The sequence below is a fragment of the Pteropus alecto genome, unplaced genomic scaffold (assembly GCF_000325575.1).
Source record: "Pteropus alecto unplaced genomic scaffold, ASM32557v1 scaffold51, whole genome shotgun sequence".
In the NCBI taxonomy this organism is placed as follows: domain Eukaryota; kingdom Metazoa; phylum Chordata; class Mammalia; order Chiroptera; family Pteropodidae; genus Pteropus; species Pteropus alecto.
The window spans coordinates 1,689,981-1,711,733 of record NW_006431922.1 but is presented as its reverse complement, the minus strand read 5'-3'; the positions used below and the strand labels follow the sequence as shown (position 1 = coordinate 1,711,733).

The window sequence follows — 21,753 nt, the reverse complement described above, 5'->3', positions numbered from 1 at the left end:
CCAGATAGACCTGGGGTTGGATTCCACTTCAACCACCTTAGTCAACTCAGTAATGAATGTGAGCCACTTACTCTCCTCTCTGAATTGAGAGTTTTATCACTTGGGTTCCAGTCAGGAGGCAGCAACCATATCAGTTATATTAATAAAGAGAATTTAATATTAAGAATTGTTAATCTGGTATTGGAGAAATGAAAAGATTAAAAATAAACACCTGGGTATCATGGAGGTGATGATGTAGGAAGCAGATTCCACCCCTTGGCCAGGGAAACAAAAAGAAGAAGTTAGAATTATTAAAACTTAGAAGATGAGAGGAGGGGCCCTGTAGCACCTGGATGCAGATCTGTCATGATGGTATGCTGGCTAGTATCACTGAAGAGTAGCATCATGAGGCTGGTTCTACAAGTGTTAGAAAAACTGCACACTTGAATCACTATTGCTACTGGAATGAAAACTGATATTGCAAGCTGGAATGAGCTGCAGCTGCCAGGGCTTAGAAGTGTTGCTGAGATGATGTTGACAAGAACAGGAAATAAAACAGGAAAGATTAAATCCCTTCTTCCTCCTGCAGCCTTGCAATCTCTCTCTGGTCCCCCTAATTGGCAGATCCTAACAGAGAGCATCTGGCAAAGCAGAAATGTTTTCGGAGTTCCAGTCCCAGCTCACAGAGCAGAGCAGAGAGGACTTGTTCGAAACTGAGAAATAACTGCTTAATAACCAGCACACTGGTCATATTACCTACCTCCTAAATTGGTTATCGTTTTAACCATATTACTTTTATTGAAATTTATGTGAAGAATCTGATGTGATGACTGGCTCGTAATAAGGGCTAAAACCCATCAGTTTTTTTCAATTTTTGCTACTTTACAAAATCTTCTCCTAAACTAGTGATTGAAGATGGCCAAATACACTTTGATATTCCGATTCTTCCGTTTTGAACCCAGTTGCACCCCAGTAGCATTTATATGTATAGATTGGCTCTGGAATCCATTAGGTATTAGCTGTGAACTTTGGGCAAGTTAATTAAGTTCTCTAAGCCTCAGTTTATATTACATGAGATAACACATGTACAGTGCTTCACTCAAAGCCTGTCAAATAAGTATTTAAAAATATTAGCTGACATTATTGTTATCATCATCATCATCACTGTCATTATTTAATGAGTATGGAGAAATAGCAGCAAAATAACCTTAATTTAAGATATGACATTTGAGAAGCTAGCTTTCTCTAAAATCACAAATGATTACCTTGGTTCTCTGAAACTTTATTATTATAAAAAGTAAACTCAGTTCATTTTCCTCTTTAGCCATATCCCTCATTTTTTGGTTCTTCAAAAGATTATCATTTTTTCTAAGATTTTTTTTCTGATATTTTGAAAGAAGCCTATATTGCCAATTCTTTTTTGCATTAGAAGATATTGAGGCTTGAAGTCTCTGTGAGACTTTCCCTGAGTCATGTATAGGTTTGTAAAAGGCCTGGAAGGGATTCAAAAATTTGTTATGCCACTATCAGGGACTCTTGAATTCTGAGATTCCTGGCTATCCACTTGCAGGGATATAGAGACTGTCAATAGAAATTCGGAATGAGTGTTCTGCATGGTAATACAGTACATCACTGCTGGGTCCCGAGGCGAGCTGAGGACATCCTGGATTTTATGCATTATACATGAGAGGGTGTAAGAAATAAAGGATCAATCATCTCCCTCAGCTAGTATTGATCATTTGCTACACATTATTTGGCTGGGCTTGCTGCAGATTTACTTTCTCCAATGAGAACGAGAAGCAGATTGCCTGTTTTCTTAATGAGCAATGACATCAATCTAGCCAAATCTATCTAATGCATTGAATGACTCTCTCTCTCTCTCTCTCTCTCTCTCTCTCTTTGTGAATTGCTCCGCTGGAAAGAGAACCCCAGCCCAGAAAACCGCACTCTCTGGGAGAACCTCTGTACCATTCGTCGTTCAATGTCTCGCTCTCTCTCTCTCTCTCTCTCTCTCTCTTTCTCTCTCTCTCTCTCTCTCACTCATTCTCCCTCTACCCTCTCCCTCTCCCTGCTCCCCTCTCTGTCATAGAAGAAATAAGAACAGCTTCTGAAGAGTGCGCCAGCTCCTATGAAGGTGGTGACAGAATGGGGAAATTTGATCTAATTCAGGGTAATGAAAAGTCTCTTCTTAACTTTTCCTTTTTAATTTAAAGTGGTGTTTCCATTCTCCATTTCTCCAGATGGCATATTCTGAGGGGCTGATCTGCAGAAAAGATCAAGTGAAAAGTCACTCGGTAATGAGAAAGGAGGAAGAAGGCATGTAGAATGCATGAACAGGTTGTGAGGCTAGGACTGCAAGCGGGCTGGAATGTCACGGTCACTGGGAAAAACAGCAAACAAAAATTACAATCAGAGAATGTTATATGAGTACTCTTTAGTCAACATCATTGTCTTGTAATAACATTGGAATCAGCATGTGGCATTCAATGAGAAAATAGAGTTGAAGTTTGTCTTCTGTTGATAATAATATTTTCCTCTTTGTGGTAGTCAATAGGCAGTAAAAGGATGTTGGAGGTAATGAGTGATACGGAATTTAAGAGGAGATTGGGATGTCTTGCTGAGGCACACATCTCCTTCAATTAGACAAGTGTCCACTGAAGAAGGCAGGGAATTTCGGGGCATTGATTAGCTGAGGTTAGGCAACTCAAGAACTGGTGGAGCAGACTACCAATGGCAGGCCAGGGCTTGCATGTAGTCCTGGAAGAATTAATCCCACACAGGTTCAGTCTGCAGGAAGGCACCATGCCTAAGGGAGAGCAGAGGTTGCAGGCCCCAGTCTGAGCTGGGAGGAGGTCAGGACGGATCTCGAGAGAGAAAGGAAGTGTCCCAACAGGTGGATGGAGCACAGGGGCAGGGCAATATCCTGAAGGTCCTGCCAATATATAGCAATGTCTTAGGCCCCAGAAGGAAGAGTGGAGAGAACAAGGCAGGATATCCATACTAAGCAAAGGCCAGAATGGTGGGATACAAGACTTGCCACATCATAAAGATCCTATTTACTTAGCAGAATACCCAACCCCAGTGTCTCGAAGTTGCAGAGAGAAACATTTTTGAAACTGTTGGAAACTAATTGATCATGAACCATGATAGCACATGGAATCAGTGATGTAAATTGTGAAACATAAATTTCGATTCTGTTTTCTCCTGAAGAAATGTAAATACAAGAGAATTTTCACCAAGCTGAAAATTAAGAACAAAGAAGACATTGGGAAGGGCATTTCATGGAGTACCATACCACAACTACACCAGGCTTGCTTTCTACTCTCAAGGCTACTGGGGCAGGTTATCAGAACCGACAGGGCTGGGGTAGACCTTCAATGGAGGGCAGAATGAGAGGCTGAGAGGGCATTGGAGGCTCAGTTTTAATAACGGCTCTCTCTATGCCAGACACTGTGATAACACTATAAGCATTTTCTCATAAAATTAGGTGCTATTAGCATCTTTTCTTTTCTCTTCTGTTTCCCCTCCCTCTCTCCCTTTCTTTTTTTCTCTCTCTTTAATATTTCTTTTCTTCTTCCTTCCTTCCTTCCTTCCTTCCTTCCTTCCCTTCCTTCCTCCTTCCTTCCTTCCTTCCTTCCTTCCTTCTTTCTTTTCTTTCTTTCTTTCTTTCTCTTTCTCTTTCTTTCTTTCTCTTTCTCTTTCTTCCCTCCCTCCTTCCCTTCCTTCTCTCTCTCTCTCTCTCTCTCTCTCTCTCTCTCTCTCTCCTTTTGCGAATGAGGAAACTGCAACACAGACGTAAACTGACTTTCTCAGTTAGTGGCAGGAAGCAAGTCGTTCTCTAATTTGTTAACTGGAGTCCAGAGCCCGATCTCCTAACTACCATGTCACACAGCATCTCAGTGATCTGATCTGGGATGTTACATATGAGTCAGCCCTGCTCAGAGGCTGGCCTGAGCCAAACCATTACCTTTCTCACTCCAGACAGTTTTTTTTTTATTGATTCATCTTTTGAGATCAATTTATTGTTTGTGGAGTTCAACCACAACACGTTCTGACGGTACTAACTTGTAGTCTGCTCATAAACTATCCTTTTATTTTGTACCCAAATGTAGATCATCACATTGCAGATATTATTTAAAGTCATCCTTGTATAGTTAGCCTATTTCTCTAGCTTGTTAAGATCTCTTTAAATTCTTATCAACAGCAGATTCTTCTTTGTTTACTTTTCTCTTTTTTAAAATCTAACATGACATAAAAAAAACTCCACAAACTCTCCTAAAAATCCCCCCTGTTTCTGAAATATTTACAAATTTGGCAAAGATCTACTTTGCCAGTTCTTGGAATATAACGTACCCAAATATGCCTTTAGACTCTGCTCTTTGTTTTGATACATGCTACATATTATAAAGCTCAGTATACACATGGACTCTAGATAAATAATAACAATCTGGAATGTTTCTCACTTCAAGAGCTTCACAGGCCCTTTCAGGCAGTGTGTAAACTTTCTCTGAAGAATATATGACTGAATGATCGATTTCACCTAGACATTGGAGGTGCTCATCCTTCTATACCTATTTCACCTGCTGCCTGACTGCTGTCTGCTTCTTCATTGTTTGCTGTTTCTGCATTGCCTTTCAGAGTTATATCTGAGAAACAACACTTTGGTTTGCAGATGATGCTTGCTTTTTTTTTTCTCCCAGCTTTATTGATACATAATAGACAATTAGTTGCTCATATTTACAATGTATAATTCAATGAGTTTTTTCAATTATAGTTGGCATACAATATTATATTAGTTTCAGTTGTTCAGCATACTAATTGTGATCTATATGTGATTATAAGTGATCTATATAACTCACAAAATGATCACTCCACTAAATCTAGTATTCCTCTTCCTCCTTACATATTATTACAACATTGTTGACTATATTCCTTATGCTATACTTTATATCTCCATGACTGTTTTGTAATTATCCATTTGCACTTCTTAATCCTTTTGCCCTATTTTGCTTTCCTCGCCCCAACTCCCCTCCTGTCTAGTAGCTCTCAAAATATTCTCTGTATCTATGAGTTTGTTTCCATTTTTTTGTTGTTTATTTTGTCCTTTAGATTCCACATGTATATGAAATCATGTGGTATTGTCTTTCTCTGTCTGATTTACTTCATTTAGTGCAATACTCTCTAGCACCGTGAAGGCAATATCTTTTTCCTTTTAGTCTGTATGTCTTTTAATGTGAAGTGAGTCTCTTGTAGGCACCGTATGTAGGTGTCTTGTTTTCTTATCCATTCAGCCACTCTATCTTTTGATTGGAGCACTTAATTCTTCACCATTTGAGATACTTGTTGATAGATATGTAGTTATTACCATTCTTTATTCCTGTTTTTGATACATGTTTTTTCTTCTTCTTAAAAAGAAGTCTCTCCAACATTTCCTGTAATACTGGCTTGGTGGTGATAAACTCCTTTAGCTTTTTTTTTTGGTCCAGAAAACTCTTTATCCGTCCTACGACTCTATGACTCTAAATGAGCACTTTGCTGTATAAAGTAATCTCGGTTGGAGATCCTGGGTTTTCATCACTTTGAATATTTTGTGCCAATCCCTCTGTCCTGCAAAGTTTCTTTTGAGAATTCTGCTGCCAGTGTTACTGGTGCTCTCTTGTAGATAACTAACTGCTTTTCTCTTGCTGCCTCTAAGATTCTCTTTTGGTCTTTAACCATTGGCATTTTAATTATGATGTGCTTTGGTGTGAGCCTCTTTGAGTTAATGTTTTTAGGGACTCTGAGCCTCCTGGGGTTGTATGCCTGTTTCCTTCACCAAGTTAGGGAAGTTATCCATCATTCTTTCTTCAAATAGTTTTCAACTTCTCGTTCTCCCTCTTCTCCTTCAGGTACCCCTATGATGCAGATGTTGTTACATTTAATTTTGTTCTATAGGCTCTTTAAATTATTATCATATTTTTGGATTTTTTTTTCTTGCCATTCTAATTGCTGCTTCCCTATCCTCTATACCAGTGATTCGATCCTCTGCTTCATCTACTCCATTGATTTCCTTTAATATACTCTTCATCTCAGATAATGTATTCTTTATTTCTGACTGGTTTCCTTTTATAATTTACATTTCCTTTTTTATGTTTTTAATCTCTTTGTTAAAGTTCTCACTGAATTCACCTGCACTTCCCCTAAATTCATTGCGCATCCTTATAACCAATGTTTTGAACTCTGCATCTGTTAGCTTACTTGACTCCATTTTTCCTGGAGTTCTGTTCTATTCTTTTGTATGGGACCTGCTTCTTTGTCTTCCCATTTTGGCTGCCTTTTGGTGTTTGTTTCTATGTACTAAGCAAAGTTTCTAAGTCTCCTGGTCTTTTTAGCATGACTTTGTGTACTAGGTGTCAGTGGCACAGTCTTAAGAGGGTGCCAGCTGCAGGCCAAGTTTAAGTCCAGCCTGTGCCACTCTGGGGCCACCTGTTAAGATTCAGCAAGCAATCCACAGATGCTGTGCTTATAGTTGCCTCAAGAGGCCATGCCAGAAACTGAGGCCAGCTGCCACCCGTGTGGGGCTTGGATCTGCTCAGCAGCGGGCACAGGATATGCCGAGGACACAACTGGATTGGCTTGAGTAGGGCAGCAAGTTGGGAGAGGCAGAGTTTCAGGGAATCCTCTAGCAGAGAGACCTCTGTTATCCAGCTGAATTACATCTCAGCTATGGCAGCCCTGGGTCTGCACAATGGGACGGGTGAGGGCTCAACAGAAGAACAATGGATGCTTCCAACACTTCTTCCTGGGAGAAAGCTTCACTTCTGATCCTTGCTCCAACAACTTAGTGTCCTTCTGTAAGTCCCTGGTGCCCCCTGAGCAGCCAAACAGTCGCAGGTATTCTGAGTGAGTTTGTCACCATGAAAGTCTAGTTGTAGACACGGCCCCTTTAAGAGGCGTCTGCAGCTGCTATAGCCTCTGTCCCATTCAGCCACTGGGGACTGGGCCGCCTAGCATCTTTGCCCTCTCCCACCTCCTACCATTGCAGGATAATTTCTTATTTCTCTCTCTAGTTGTAAGGCTTCTGTTCATTCAGACCCCAGCCGACTTTGCTTGCTGTTTGCTTCATGTTTCCTTTATAACTTTGGTGTGGTCACAAGAGGAGATGTACGAAGCCTCTGTCATCTATGCCATTTTGCCTGGTCTCCTATAAATGTTTTGAATCCGACCCCAGCCAAGCGCATTCTTCCTCTCTTCCCTTCCTACCACAAAACCCTTTCCTTCCCACCCCCATTAGTGCTAAATCTCACATGATTTCCAGTGGACAGAAGCCAGCACAGGAGGGGATAACTGGTGGGAAGAAACAGTTATTTGATTTTTGGCAGTAAAAACAACTAACCAAAGCCTGATTTTCACAGATTTTAGTAAAAAGGTCATTGATTTTTTTTTTTTCTCTTTCTTTGTCATGAGGGGCTGTGATGGGGGAGTTGCAGCTTTTAATGCTTTGAAGAGAATAACTTAAATAAATTAATGTATATATTATCGTGTTCAAAATATAGAAAGAAAAACATCCCGGTTGGCTCCAATGCATTTGGAAGCAAAGTTGTCTACTTTGTCTGCAGCCAGATTAGATTACCGTAATTCTCTCTAGTGGCAGTTTTGCCAACAATTAAAGTGGATATTTTGGAGGGGTCAGGACTTGGTTGAAAGGAAGATGTCTTAAACCTATAAATCAACTATATTTGTTTTTATATTTAGAGTATAAAAAAAATCAACTTTTAATTCCCCTCTATTGGGTTGTTATTGCATAAGGGAGAGTTGCTTTTTAACAGACTGACACTTCGAACTCTTAAAATGCCTGGCTCAATCTCATGCCTTCTGGTTCTTGGCAAACCAAACACTATCATTAGATTGTTCTTATATTCTCTATCAAATGGTCCTTTTGAACTTTCCTTTTTATCATGCTCACATCTCATTCACTCACCTCCAAAGGAGTCAGGCCAAAAATTGCGTGTCTAGGAAATTACTGTATTATTTGTAGTGTGTGATATATACATGTAATTGATATTAACTGTATGGTCATACATTTTTGTTCCAAAGAGTAACTTTATTTCTAGACTGACTTTACTTTCTGCCTTTTAGTCTTTAGATTTTTTCTTTTTTCTTTTAGAATTAATTATGTTCCCTGTACTAAGTTCTTGGTCAAGATCTATAAATGGACTATGTGTAGTGCAGTTCATAGTTTCATTAGTTCAATATTCAACTGTTTCAAGACAGTTATCCCCATTAAAAGTTTCCCTCTCTTTCTTTCTCCTGATCTAATGTCTAGGTTACACTGAGGGAAGGAAAGTTATTCTCATGATGTTGAAAGCAGAAAAAAGTCACATCTATTTTCTGTTCTTTCAATGTTCCTGTAGTCTGTTATCCTGCTTTGGTTGATAATAGGAGGAATGACACATGTGGTTACATTATTCCCTTCCTCCTGTGGGTCTTTTTTTTTTTTTTCCTCCAGGTAGGCTCTTAGAATTGCTCATTGGCTTATCTTCACTTTGGGCTTATGAGATACTTGCAAATCTCTATGCCCTGCTTGCTGCTGCTGATTGCAGTGGACCACCTTTCATGTTTATGTGCACATGCCATCCACTCTTGTTTTCTTCAAGTCTCATAGAACTAGATAGGTTTGCAAAGACTGTCACTTTCTAATTGTACTTGAAAAATGTATTAGCAGATTTTTCCTCCTAGACATTTTAAACATCACAGGAGAATGTCTTGGTACCCCTCAAGTCCCTAGTTTCATCAGAGGTGGAAAAGAGTCAGAAATTTCCCATTGCTCATTCTTTTCATCTTTTAATTTTAGTTGGATTCCTTTATCTCTCCTCTTATCACATGCTCAAGCTCTTTTGGAATGGCAGCAGGTGGTGGTGTTGGGGGTAGGGAGTTAGGGTGGAGACCAGTAACCCTGCTTTGAAAATATGTACCAGCATCCTTTTTCTTACTCTAAGTCTTTTATCTGCAACTCAAGACTTGGGAAGTTCTTTTTATTCTCCCTATATATTTCTTTTTACTTTTTCTCTATGATATATTAACTATATTTGTTTTCAGATTTAGGATAAAAAATAGCTTTTCATTCCCTCCTTTCTGTTGATGTTGGGTTGATGATGGGTTGATGATGGAGGTAACTACTTCTCTATGATAAATTGTAAATTCATGTCTCCTGGTTTAAATACAGATGTTGTAGGGGGTATAAACACTGCATGCTGCTTGATGTCTCAAATTATTAGTGTGCCACAAATATTTTCAACTTCTTCTTGCTATATATGTTTGTGTATATGTTTGTATGTGTATTTTGGCAACTAACATAACCAAACTTTTTCTACAAAGAACAAAATTCTCAAGTAAAAAATTTTTTTTTTGGTAATATTAATGATGCCAAACATGCAAATATTTAGGAATATTAACTATGATGTCATTTCAAGGGCCATATGTAAGTAAGAAAGGATCAATGTAACATTTTTGTTTCTAGAAGAAAATGGCTATATCAAAACAGAAGTATATAATGATTAAGTGTATATAAATATTTGATTATATTTCTTTGTTTAGAGAATCCGGAAGCAAGATGACAGTATTTCTCTAATGTTAGGCCGAATGCTGGAGCTGGGGTGAGTGTGCACAAGGATGCTGAAATGGAGATCTTCTGGTCAAAACCAGATCATGAGCAAGGAGAATTTCATCATTACCATACCTAGTTCATCTAACTTGTGGATTATCCATGGATAATACAAAATTCCAAGATGATTTTTGATACTATGCAGCATGATTAGGCCTCTTTTTAATAGTATCAGTTAATGTATGGTAAAGGAATTGCATTTAACTCTTTCTTTAGTGACTCTTCACTTAGCCTCCTTTGCATCCATTCTCTAGATGGCAACCAAAGGGATCTTTTCAGAAAGCAAAACTGATCCAATCATACTTCCATTGAAAACTCCGCAATGTCTTCCTGTTGTTCTCAAAATAAATAAGAAGTTTATTTTTATGAATATCAAGGCCCAATTGGTCTGGCCTCTACCAGCTCATACCCACTCACTGTACTGCTCTCTTCTCCTCATCTTGGCTTTTTCTTGCTCTCTACTGACTCTCCCTGACTCCCCCTGACTCTCAACCAAGGCCTTTGTAAGCGGTGTTTGCTCTGCTAGAAGCACTTCTTTTCTCTTTCAGACTTGTCACAGTTTCAATCTTACACTTGTTTGTGTAATTATTATTTGAAGTCTATGTCTCTCACTGTGTTGTGAGCTCTGCATGCCAGTTCTGCTGACAACTGGATCACCAGGCTTATAGCAGTGCCTGACAAAAGGCTGGGGCTCAGTAAACGAACACATGAGTAAATGAATGAATCCAGGAAGGTGCCATTAACCTGCATCTTGATGGATGAGTTTATCATGGAGTTGGGGAGAAGGGCATTTCAGAAAGAGAGCAACAGCATGAACAATATGGATAAAGGACTAGGATAAATTGAGATGCTATTGAGGCTCAAGTGAGGAGTACTGGGGAGACAGAGTGGCTGCAGATGAGGCTGGACATGTATTCTGGGACAGAGTGTAAAAGACTTGGTATGTCTTGTTTGAAAACTGGGGCTTTATCCCGAGCAATGGAATCACTGAAGATTTGGGAGAAAAGAACTTGACATAATGAGATAGAAACTTGACTTGAGCAACTATATGTGAAGAGAGTGGGTAGTTGGGAACCCACTGAAAAGGCTGTAGCTTAAGATGATGGGACTTGAGCTAAGGAGGTGGTTGTGAGAACACAGAGGAAGAAACTTAGGGAATGCATTGAGCTTGACAATAAACTGGACAACAAGGTTCACAAGGAGCTGCAGTCAAGAAACATATAAACGAGGACAACAGCTACACTCTAAGGACAACTTGTATTTGAGACTTTAGGGATAATCTACAATGTCCCTTCTTGCACTTAGCCCCAGAATGGGAAACAGAGCTTTAACTCTGTAAGAGTGAAGGAGAAAAGAAGGAATTGAGAATGGGTACAATGGACGATGGTTAGTGGAAAGGAAAAGACATTAATATTTACTAATGTACAATTCAACAGAGGGCTCAGTGGCCCCTTAGAGCTGGGCTAAATGGCTTCATGTGCTGCCTGAGGTCCAACGGTAACTCTTGTCAACTCAGAACATTTCAGTTCAGAGATCTTTGACTCCAGTGCCTTCATTTGTCTCTTCTAATGTCTGGCTTTCCTTTTGGCTGGGAGCGGGGAGTCATTCTGACTCTTTGCTAGTGTCCTCAATGATGCTTCCTGAGTATTCTGTTTGGCTGATAATTCAAAATGAAGTTATATAATCTTGTGCTTTGTTTGGGAAGCAATTTAGGTGGTTTAGTTGCTCATTTGGAAGTTGAGTTATGATTAAAATTGAGAGGGAAAAAAGTAGGAGACATATATGGCAAAATAATATCAAGGAAGGATTTAATCTAATCTAGAGTGTTTGAACTGCGGGAGAGGCTCTGCCAGTTAGTACAAAAACCAGCATGAGGGTTGTACAGGCACAAAATACACTTTAAGAAACTTGAAATGTCTTCCCAAAGAGACAGATCATAGACCGTAACTAGGTAAGGACAATGTCTTTTAAACTCACATATATTTGAGCTACGATATCACCTTATTCATTTCTTTGGTTATAACCTTGTTAGTTTTGACTTGCAAAGTTGTATTGTTACTCTAAACTGGAAATTATTAATATTTACTCTAGGAATATGGTGTGAAACTCCAGCCAATGAATCTATATTAAGAAAAATTAAAGAAATTAAAAAAAGTTCTACGTCAAACCATAGGATAATAAATTTATATTTATATATTTTAGGTAAAAACAAAAGATTGAAAATATATGCTTCATTTTTAAATAATTTTTTGCTTAAATGACATTTTGATCAACTCACCAATAACTGATTCTAGTTGTACTGGATTTCATTTAGGGCCATATCACATTTAAAAAAAGTACATTTAACCTTTAAAATCATATAGTGTAGGGGATGTGTGGGAACCCGATTGACTAAGGCAATAGCACGTTCTTCTCTTTATCAAGTTTTTTTCGTTTTTTTTTGTTTGTTTGTTTTTAGAGCCATGCTCTTTGTGTAGAATAGTTTAAATTATGGATACACAATTAAAATTATTTTTTCTCTTGTGCTCATGCTTACTCTTATTCTTTCTTTCGCTGAGGTCATAGAGTTACATTTACACGAAGTGCACATTTATGCTTTATTGTTATCTCCTTTTCACAGATGAAGAAAGGAAGCTTAAAGCAGTTGAAAAACTTGTCAGCTTCACCAACTAAGGAGAATATTTTGAAAGCAAACTCTGGGGAATGTTTAGGCTTGCATCTGAAGCTAGGCAAGCTGTCTGCCTCCATGTTTCTTATTCAATAGCATTCAACTATTTGCTCAAAGTCAAAACATAGTAATTATTCTTGATTCGCCTCTTTTCTCATCTTCCACACAATAAATATTTAAAATCTATTTATTTCTTTAGTTTAAGCCACCATCATCTCTCATATAGACATTAAGAATATGAAAATAGCAAGTAGGCGTGTTTGTATGTATGTGTGTGTAAAAATACCATGTATCAAGCAGTATATCAAGCACCTTACTTATATTAACTTACCTATATTTAATTCTCACAACTACTCCTGGAGGTAAGTGTATTATTTTTCTCATTTTAAAAACAAGGAAACTAAGGCACACAGAGAGATTAGAGGCAAAGATGACAAACAGCATCTTTCTCTTAAGATTTTTTTTTTAATTCATTTTCCACACTATAGCTTTAGTGATAGTTCTAAAACAAAAATCTTATATGTTGCTCAAGGGGTTAAAACTTTTTCCTTTCTTCCTGGAATCTTGCTGCCATTTTAGGTCCGTATTCTCTACCCTTTTCCCATAGGACCTTACCTATATAAAAATAGTAACTGATGAAAAATTACTGGCAGAGGTTGGATCATGGCCAGTTTAAGGAAGAGTTATCTTTGAACCAGCACATTGTTGGTGCCTTTGGCAAATCGTATGTTCTAAAGATGGCCGCAATAGTATCTCCCCTCCTACATGGTCTTATAATGTGACACTCTGAGAAGAGTTCTCTTCTTGAATCTGGGTGGGCTCATAACTGTAGTCACTATGACATTATGAGACTCCAAGGCTAGATCATAAAGGGTGAGGTAGCTTCTGCATTGATCACTGCAATAATTGCTTTGGATCCTTAAGCTGACTGTAAGCAATCAAAAATGCCCCAAGATCACTGTTCTATGAAGAAGCCCAAACTAGCCCAGCTGGAAAGGCCACATGGAGAAGCCCTGAGACTACTGAGGACAGAGAGCTCAGCTATCTACCTACTCCAGCACCAGCCATTATCTGACTATTAGTACATAAGAGACCTCAAGCCAGAAAAAGTCAGCTAAGGCCCTCTCAAATGATGACCCAGAGATAATAAAATGATAGTTGCTGTTTTAAGCCACTATGATTTAGGATAATTTGTTACACAGCAATCTATAACTGGAACAGTGTACTTCAATTTATGCCACTTAAGAGTGAAACTATATGCATGAAGAGAACACCCTTAGTGTTTTGATCCCTAGTTTGTGCTCGGAAAGGAGGTTCCCTATCTTCCCAGATTATCATGTTTGGGGCTTGTGGTGCTTAGTGCTGAACTATAAGCTTGACTTTGTGACTACAAAAGGAGAGTGGCTGAGACAGTTTTGTACACTTGAATTGTGTTTCTTATTGAACTTTAAGCATCTTGGAATGTCACAGGTCATAAAACACACATTTTGTCAGCTGATAAACCTGATGGCTGTCTCTTGCCTCCATTAGGTGGCTTAGCAGGGATCTAGCTCGCCAGAAAGGTCACTAGATGTATTCATCCTGACTCCCAGCCTAGAAGCTCCCTTGTCATGTAGCTTCAGTCCATGGGTGTTCTCTGTTCTCCTCCTAGTTTTTTAATAAAAATTTCTAGCAGCATTAGGGTGCAGATTATTCTTCTGGAGAACTTTCCATGGCACATCCACTGTACTAGGCTGGGCACACTCTCTGTGAGCTTCAAGAATTATGGACATTCCATTGCTGCTCTGTTTGTGTTTTTCTCAGTAAATCTCACTTTAAGCTTACCCTGTGTGTCACTTGTGGTGTTTTATACTGTTTTTGCAACAATGGGCAATATATTCTATGGGTTTAGTCAGCCCAAGCTGGTTAATAGTGACAGAATTGGGGGGATTCTCTACGTAGCTAGCTAGGAGAATACTTCAGTAAAAAATATCTCATCAGATATTAAGATGTCTGTCTCTGTGCCTGATATTTAACCTTTAGATATTTATCTAATCAATATATATTTTTTGAGTACCCACTATATGCTAGACTCTGTGCTAATTACTGGGGATATAAAGTTAAATAAACATAATCTCTGTTTTCAAGGATCCTAGAGTTTAGAGAGAGAGAGAGAGAGAAACAGACTAGGGAACTGGCAACTGCAATTCAGGATGATAAGTACCAGAGTAAGACTATGCACAGAGTATCATGGTAAGGAAATAGATCTGGAAGGAGGCAGGGGAAGTCAGGGACATCTAAGGAGGGAGTGATGTCAAGACTGAGATCTTAAGATTAAGATGAAGTTGGTTAGGTGAAGGGAAGGAAAGGTGAGAGCAAGCCGAGCAAGCCTGTTTCATTTAAGGAATTGAAAAACCACTCTCTGCTTCTGGACATTGGGGAGTGGAAGTATGTCAGGTAAGCAGTAGGATGGGGAAGGAGAAGTTAAGAATACAAGGAGGGCATTAGAACCATGCAATAAGGAGAGGCTCATTGTTCCTAGGCAGAGTAGGAGGAAGATAAGATTTGTCTTTTGGAAATACCACCTTGGTTGTAGTGTAGAGTGGATTGGCAGGATGGTCATCCAGGTAAGAGATGCTGGTGGCTTCAATGAGGGTCATGGCATTGAGGATAAAAAAAACTGGACACATTTTAAGATGCTTTTCAATGTGACTTTAGAATATTTTTTCCACCCCCATCCTCCATAATTTTCAGTCCCTCAACCCCAAGCACTATGCTCCATCCTGCCAGTCTTTAAATATATTAGCTCTTTAGCAGTGTCAGGCATCTCAGCTTATTTTTTTCCTACACATTTCCCTGTCTATAGTGTCCTTTGTCTTCCACATTTGGCAAACTTCTACTCATCCTTTAAGTTCCATTTACTCTTTATTTTTCCTGATTTATCCAGGAAATGTTATTTCTCCTTTGATACTTAATAGATCTTTATCATCTTTTTTGTTATATGCACTGTATGCTTCTGTTTTCCTCTTCAGATCTACTCTTTCACTCTCTCCACTCTGTTGGTTGCATGGGAAGTCAGTTGAATAGATGTCAAGGGACTCTCTTGACCTCTGTCTTCTGATTGTTTTTGACCATTGTAAGGAGACGAGAGGACAAAAGGAGAATAAATTTGGGCTATTTATTCCCCAAGATTTCCCTCTGTGAGGTTACTCTGGGCTGGTTGCTTCCCACAGCAAAGATTATACCTCATGATGTGCTAGTAAATGGTTAACAACTAGTTTGGGAGTTGGGAAGCCCTGATTTGTAGTGTTTGCCCATTTTTGTGATGAAATACTCCCACTGTGGCCAATTTTAAGCTATCAATGTGATGTCACTCAGTATGGAGTTGAGAAAAGATGTGCACTGTTTGTCTTCTCAAGCTGGCATTAGGCAACTCCAGCGCCCCACTGTTCCATTCTTTCTTTCCAGTTAATTGTAACTGTTCTTCCCCTAGCCCTTCAGGCCTGGGAGGAGGGCTGTGCCAAATTTGTTTTTAGTCCTGGGACACTACACCATCTCTTGTGGTTTTCTTACCTACACATATCTTTGAAAATAGTCCCTTTATTAGACTCTCCTCAAATTATGCAATTTGAGGTACCATCTGTTTCCCGATGAGATCCTAATTGATTCACCAAGCTATATTGTTTGGAAATTAGTCATTTAGAAATCTTTCCTCCTGCTATATTTCAAATACCTGGAGTGTGAGATTATGGTTTATTAATTTTTCTATCTCTAACACCAAGCCAGTGGAGGAGTTGTGAAAGGAAAGAAGGAAACAACTTTTGTTGAATATCTATTATGCATCGGATATTGTATCAGATACTTTAGAACTGTTATTTCCTTAATATTAACACATCAAATTAATTCTAGACACCATTATTCTAGGCATTCACAGATAAGAAAACTGAGGTTCAGAGTGGTTAAGTAACTTTACAAAATTACACATTTAGGAAGTAGCTGAATTAGGATTTGAATCTGAGTGTCTGGCTCTAAAATCTATTCTTTTTTGCATTATTTTCTCAATTATTTTTAGTACGTCAATAGATGCTATAAACAACAGAGAAGATAGAGTGAATGCCATTAGAGATGTTTGATAAGAGGGGTCTTCAAGTGGGAAGGAGATGGAAATTCAGCTTTCTTCTGTGCCTAGGAGTGAAGTTTCTAGCAATCTACCAGCTTATGAAATGTAAACTGTATCAGTGTTCCCCTTGAACAGGGTATTTTAGATAACATCAGGCAATTCATATGCTAAATACTCAGAGTTGAGGAAAACCATGTCTGTTTGGTTTTGCATTAAACGATAGAGGAAATTGCAAATGTGATCAGAGAAATTTTATGAAATAAAATATTTAAATCATCCTAACATCTCAAATTTTGCGATCTAATCTTTCCATCTAGAAGATATTGGTGACTCTAGTGAGACTTGGAAGGATCTGTGAGAGGCCCGTTTAAAGAATCATCTGTGATATATTTCTGCTTGTTTTCTTAAAAGGTCTTAAAGCATTTATTTTGTTTAATAATGAAAAACATATGCTGGAAAGAAATCGATGCTGGTTTTGGCAACTTCAGTCTGATAAGATAGCATGAAAGGGAACACAATAGTTCTAATGGACTCATTAGAAACCTGAGTGAAGAAACTTGAGTTTCATTCTGGCTTCGACACTTGCCTAGTTTTATAATCATAGCTAAGTTCTGGACTTCAGTCTCCTTATAGGTGCAATGGATAGTTAGGTTAGATGTAGACTAAATTATCTTCCTAGCTGTAATAAGCTTATGAAATGCTTTATAATTTTTCTTTCTTTTTAGTAAAAGCATTATAATATTTCTACATTTATTAATCACTTTGTCATTTAATTTTAATTTCTTTCTTATTTTCCTTTTTAGTCATAATTTTATTATTTAGTCATTTACCCCTCATATTTATCATCTATTTACCATCTATCTATATATTTGTAACTATTAAAGAAAAAAATTGTCCAGTGTCTAATGTGAGGGCACAAAAATAAAACAATTTCTATATTCTACTTCACTCTAGCCTTCTATTTCCTAACATGTATTTCGTATGTGTTCTGGTAAATATTTACCAATCAGCTGTATTGGGAAAAAAACCCTCTGATTTATAGGATTTGCCAATTTTTGTGGTTTAATTGCTTCCACCATGGCCATTTTCAAGTAATCTATAGTAAATTGCTGAATGTGAAGCTGTAAAGAGATGCACAGAATTGGCTCGTGCAAGCTGGTACGAGCTGACTCCATCACACCTTTGAATATAAGCAGCCTGTGAGGTTTTAACTGCTATCATTGATGCTAAAATACCTATTGTAACATATGTTTTGAGAACTGAAAATGGAACCTAAAACTAAGCAATATAAAACACGTATTTTCTATTTGATTTCTGTTTGGTATGATCTTTACCTTGAATTATTTTCACCAGCTCACTCTCTCACTCTCTCACTCTCATACCAAATGTATATATACATAAGATCATATGTGCACATATATCCAAATCATGTTAAATTTTTTGATGTTTCTATGCATTATGTAATCATATATAACTAGACAATACTAAAACGGTGCAAATTTTTTTCACAAGTCATTTATCCTTTCAAACTTAAAGTTTGAAACTTTCCTTAAAAACTATATTTCCAAAGGGTTCTAAACTTTTAAACCGCTTCTCATGAGTATGTCTGTATTTGTACTCAAGATTTTCATTGATTAGTTGTTTATCAAAGGAGTCAGGACTGGAAAAACCTCCATACTATTAGATCATCAAATCTGGGAATGATATAAATTAGATACACTCAGAAATCCAGAAAGCTGCACACAGTAATTTGGTATTTAGTCAATCACAGAAAGGCTACAATGCGTTGACTGTTGACTGAATGATGAGCATCAAACATAGAGTGTAATTAACACAGACAGAAGCTTACTGCCAACAACAGTTTGAGACAATTTAGTCTTTTATTTCCTGCCAACTTTGATATAAAAAGAACCCTTCATAGCAAGATTGAGAAAATTTGTTTTTGCATAGGAAATTCAGCTTGTACCCCCAGAGCCTCCAGAATAGTAGCTTCCATAGGGTAAGAACTTAATGGGTATTTGTTGGATTGAACCAGATCTACATTAAAAAAATTGGTCCTCAAATGCCACAGTTCCTGTTAGTAAATTCTCATTGAATTTCATGAACCAGTGATAACATATTCTCTGTACCCTTACACAGTAAGTGAGCCTTTGCTAGGCTAGTGAACATTTTCTGAGGGAAAAAAAAAGACAACGATGAATACCTATTTTATTCAGTTCAAGGAGAACCTTTACAAAAATTGTTATGGAATTTGAAATGTGGGCTGATTCTAGAATTTTTCTGTGCTGATCAAATGTGCAAGAAGGAATATCAGCTCCAAGTTATCTATTAACAGTTTATCTGCTACCATTGGAACCATGTTTGCCTTGAGTCCTGGGCAGTCTGCTTGAATTTTGAGCTGAGAGCCAGTTGGGACTGAACTTGGAACAGAGTCTGTGGCTGAGTGAGCTGCAAGTATAGATATGTGTGTGTGTAACATTTAAAAATGTGTATCATTTATCCATGTTGAGATAATTGTCAGAACGTAACTGTTATCTGTAGCCCTTGATATCTTTAGGCTATAATTCAAACTCAAGAGCTGCCTCTCTGTATCTCTCTGGCCTTACCTCTTGCCAATTCCTTCTTTGTCCCCGTAGATCTGTCATACTTAGAGCTCCTCAAAGCATTCAAGCCTCTGACACTTCTGCACCACATGGACTGCTCTTATTGTTTGGTATCTGCCTCTGCCCATCCCGACACTCTCTCCCCAACCCTTAATCAGCCTGGTTTACTGCTCTAACTCATTCTTCTAAACCTAGTTCAGATGCCTCTTCCTAAGGATGCCACTCTAGTCTGCATTGAGTGCTCGCCTTTCTAGGTCCATGTGTGCATAATAAATTTATCAGTGTTAATCTTATTGTGTTGATTGTCTGTCTGTCTGCTTCTCCTAAAGACTGTACATTTTTGAGGAAGAGCTTGATTCTTATATCCTCGTATTTCCAGGGCATAGTGCAGACCTAGCCAAATAGTAGGTACTCTATGAATGTTGAGTATTTCAATATATAAACATCTAAAATGAATAAACAAATGATTTATCAGTTAAGTATTCATCTATTCAATTTGAACTGCTTTTGTTAATCAGGATTTTGTTGTTGTTGTTGTAACAGAAACACAACTCAAAATCACTTAAGGAAAAACAAAAAGTTACCAGTTCAAATAATTGAGAGTCTACAGAGTGGTGCTAAATATGAGTGTATTGGATCAAGGTCTCAGATGATGCCATGAGAAGTCTCTCTATGTCTATTTCTTTTATCCTCTGGGGTGTTTTATCCAGCAATCTCTCTCTATGTGACTGGAAAAGATGGTCCTCACAACTATATGCTTACATAGCCCAGTATAGTTCACAATTTTGGAAGGATACTGAGTATCTACACCAATCCATCCAGAATGACTATGCTTGGCTCTCGTTGGATTCCACAGTTGCCCTTGCACCAATCACTGTGTCCAGGACAATGGGGCATTTTGATTGGTCAGTTTATGTCCTATTCAAGAATCTGTGGAAGGTAGGGTTTCTTCTTCTTTTTTCACACTGATCATGACTTTAAGAATTAGTAAACAATACTGTAGAAACATTGATACATAAATTTCTAAAGTACTGTATCTTAAATTCAGTTGGCAAATACCACCTTTAACTATAAGCTTGAGTTTAGTCTTCAACATAGAAACCAGACACTAAACTGTAAAAAAAAGATTCCTATTGTTTGAAAACACCAGTGTAAGTAGAAGATTGTAAAAATGCATAGATTTGTAATAAAAGAATTGACTGTATAAGAGTACTCCCCTCTCATAGTATTTCTTTTTACTTTTTATGCAATATTAGTTATATTGTAGGATTTAACTGTTACAGCACTCAAAGCCAACTAATTAGGGAAAAGGCAGAAAAAGGAAAAATGAATGTATGTAAGGCAATATTTCTTTCAGATATAATAAGCATAATAGTGTTTTAGGAAGACAAGATAAAAGTTACTCAAGGCTAGCTTGGTTCTCGCTGAATGAAAACAATGGACTAAATACTGAACTCCTCTCTGTGAATCCAATCATCAGTGCCTTAGTAGCCCTACTGGTAATCTCTGGGCTAGTCATATTGGTAGTTGCTGTGATACTCCTCTGAGTATTCTGCCTAATAATCGCTATCATTGATTGCAGACCCGTTTGTTCCTATACCTTGGCTTCCGTTGTAAATGGCAAGTTCTATCAGAGCAGCGCAGTATTTAGGATCATAGACTTGCTGCCCTAGCCCATATACACTCATTTCTTTCTGGGAAGTGACTTTGTTGGTACACATCTGTAGAAAAATTGTCGAGTTGTCCACTGGTTGTAAAGTTAGCTTCTTATCGTAGATGACTCTTCTGGTACCTGGCACTAACATTCCTCCCTAGCTGGCTCCTTTGTTGATGGCCATCTGCAGACTAATCATGGTCTGGTCAAAGGGTTTGTCAATTTGCATTTTGGGATCATAAAGATGTCTCCTAGTCCCATAGGCTGTCTATCATACCTGTCTGGCTGACACATTTGTTGGTTCCCATCTGCAAACCAATTACACTTGGCTTGCTTTTAATTTTCCTTCATCAAAAGGTCTTGTTTGTTTTCTTGCATATTTAACGCTAATGTCAACTGTTGTATGGAATCCTTTTGCTTTAGACAGATCTGCTAGAGCCACCAGCATAGCCTAAAACTGTGTCATGTTTCCATTCTCAAAAAGATCATTTGCTTCAAATATGCCATGTGGTTTCATAAAATAAGCCTGAATAACTTTAATAAAGTTGCCTATATTCTCTAACTGAGGCCAGTTTAATGAAGACTCATTGACCTTCTTCACTGAGCTTAGCTATAGCTTGTTTATGAGTTCGCAGAAGATTATGCTGTCTTTCGAGCCCAGGAGAAAGTTGGTGCTAGCATTCATGACTGTCATCTCTTCTACCCAGTTGCTAAGATCTGCCTGATGATCATACTTGGAAGTAATTTTGTCCTTGACCTCTGCTGAGATCCTGTATAGAAAGGGCCCTTGTTGAAGTGGGACATGGTGGTCAGTGGTGGGAAGAGGCTGTGGTCTGCTAGCCGTAGTGCCAGATGCTTTAAACTTGCTCCCGGGGGCAGCCTTTGGGGGTAGGTGAGGGGAATAGGAACTGCACCTCTGTGGCTCGGTTCGATTAGGTACCACAGAGCCTTGGGTCTGCTCCAGAATGCCTAGGGCTTCTTAATTGAAAACTTCCTGGGAGTCAGTACCTGGGTGTAATTTGCAAATGGAAGTGATATGGGAAGTCAATATATAACAAGTACATTGATACCCTGTGGTCAATTTTGCTATGTGATCAACCAGGATGT

The 21,753-nt window shown here is 38.2% G+C and overlaps 1 pseudogene; it reads right to left on the bottom strand.

Annotated features, from left to right (window-relative positions):
* Positions 1 to 20,485: 20,485 nt before the first annotated feature.
* On the bottom strand, positions 20,486 to 21,450 carry LOC102894811 (annotated as a pseudogene).
* Positions 21,451 to 21,753: the final 303 nt, after the last annotated feature.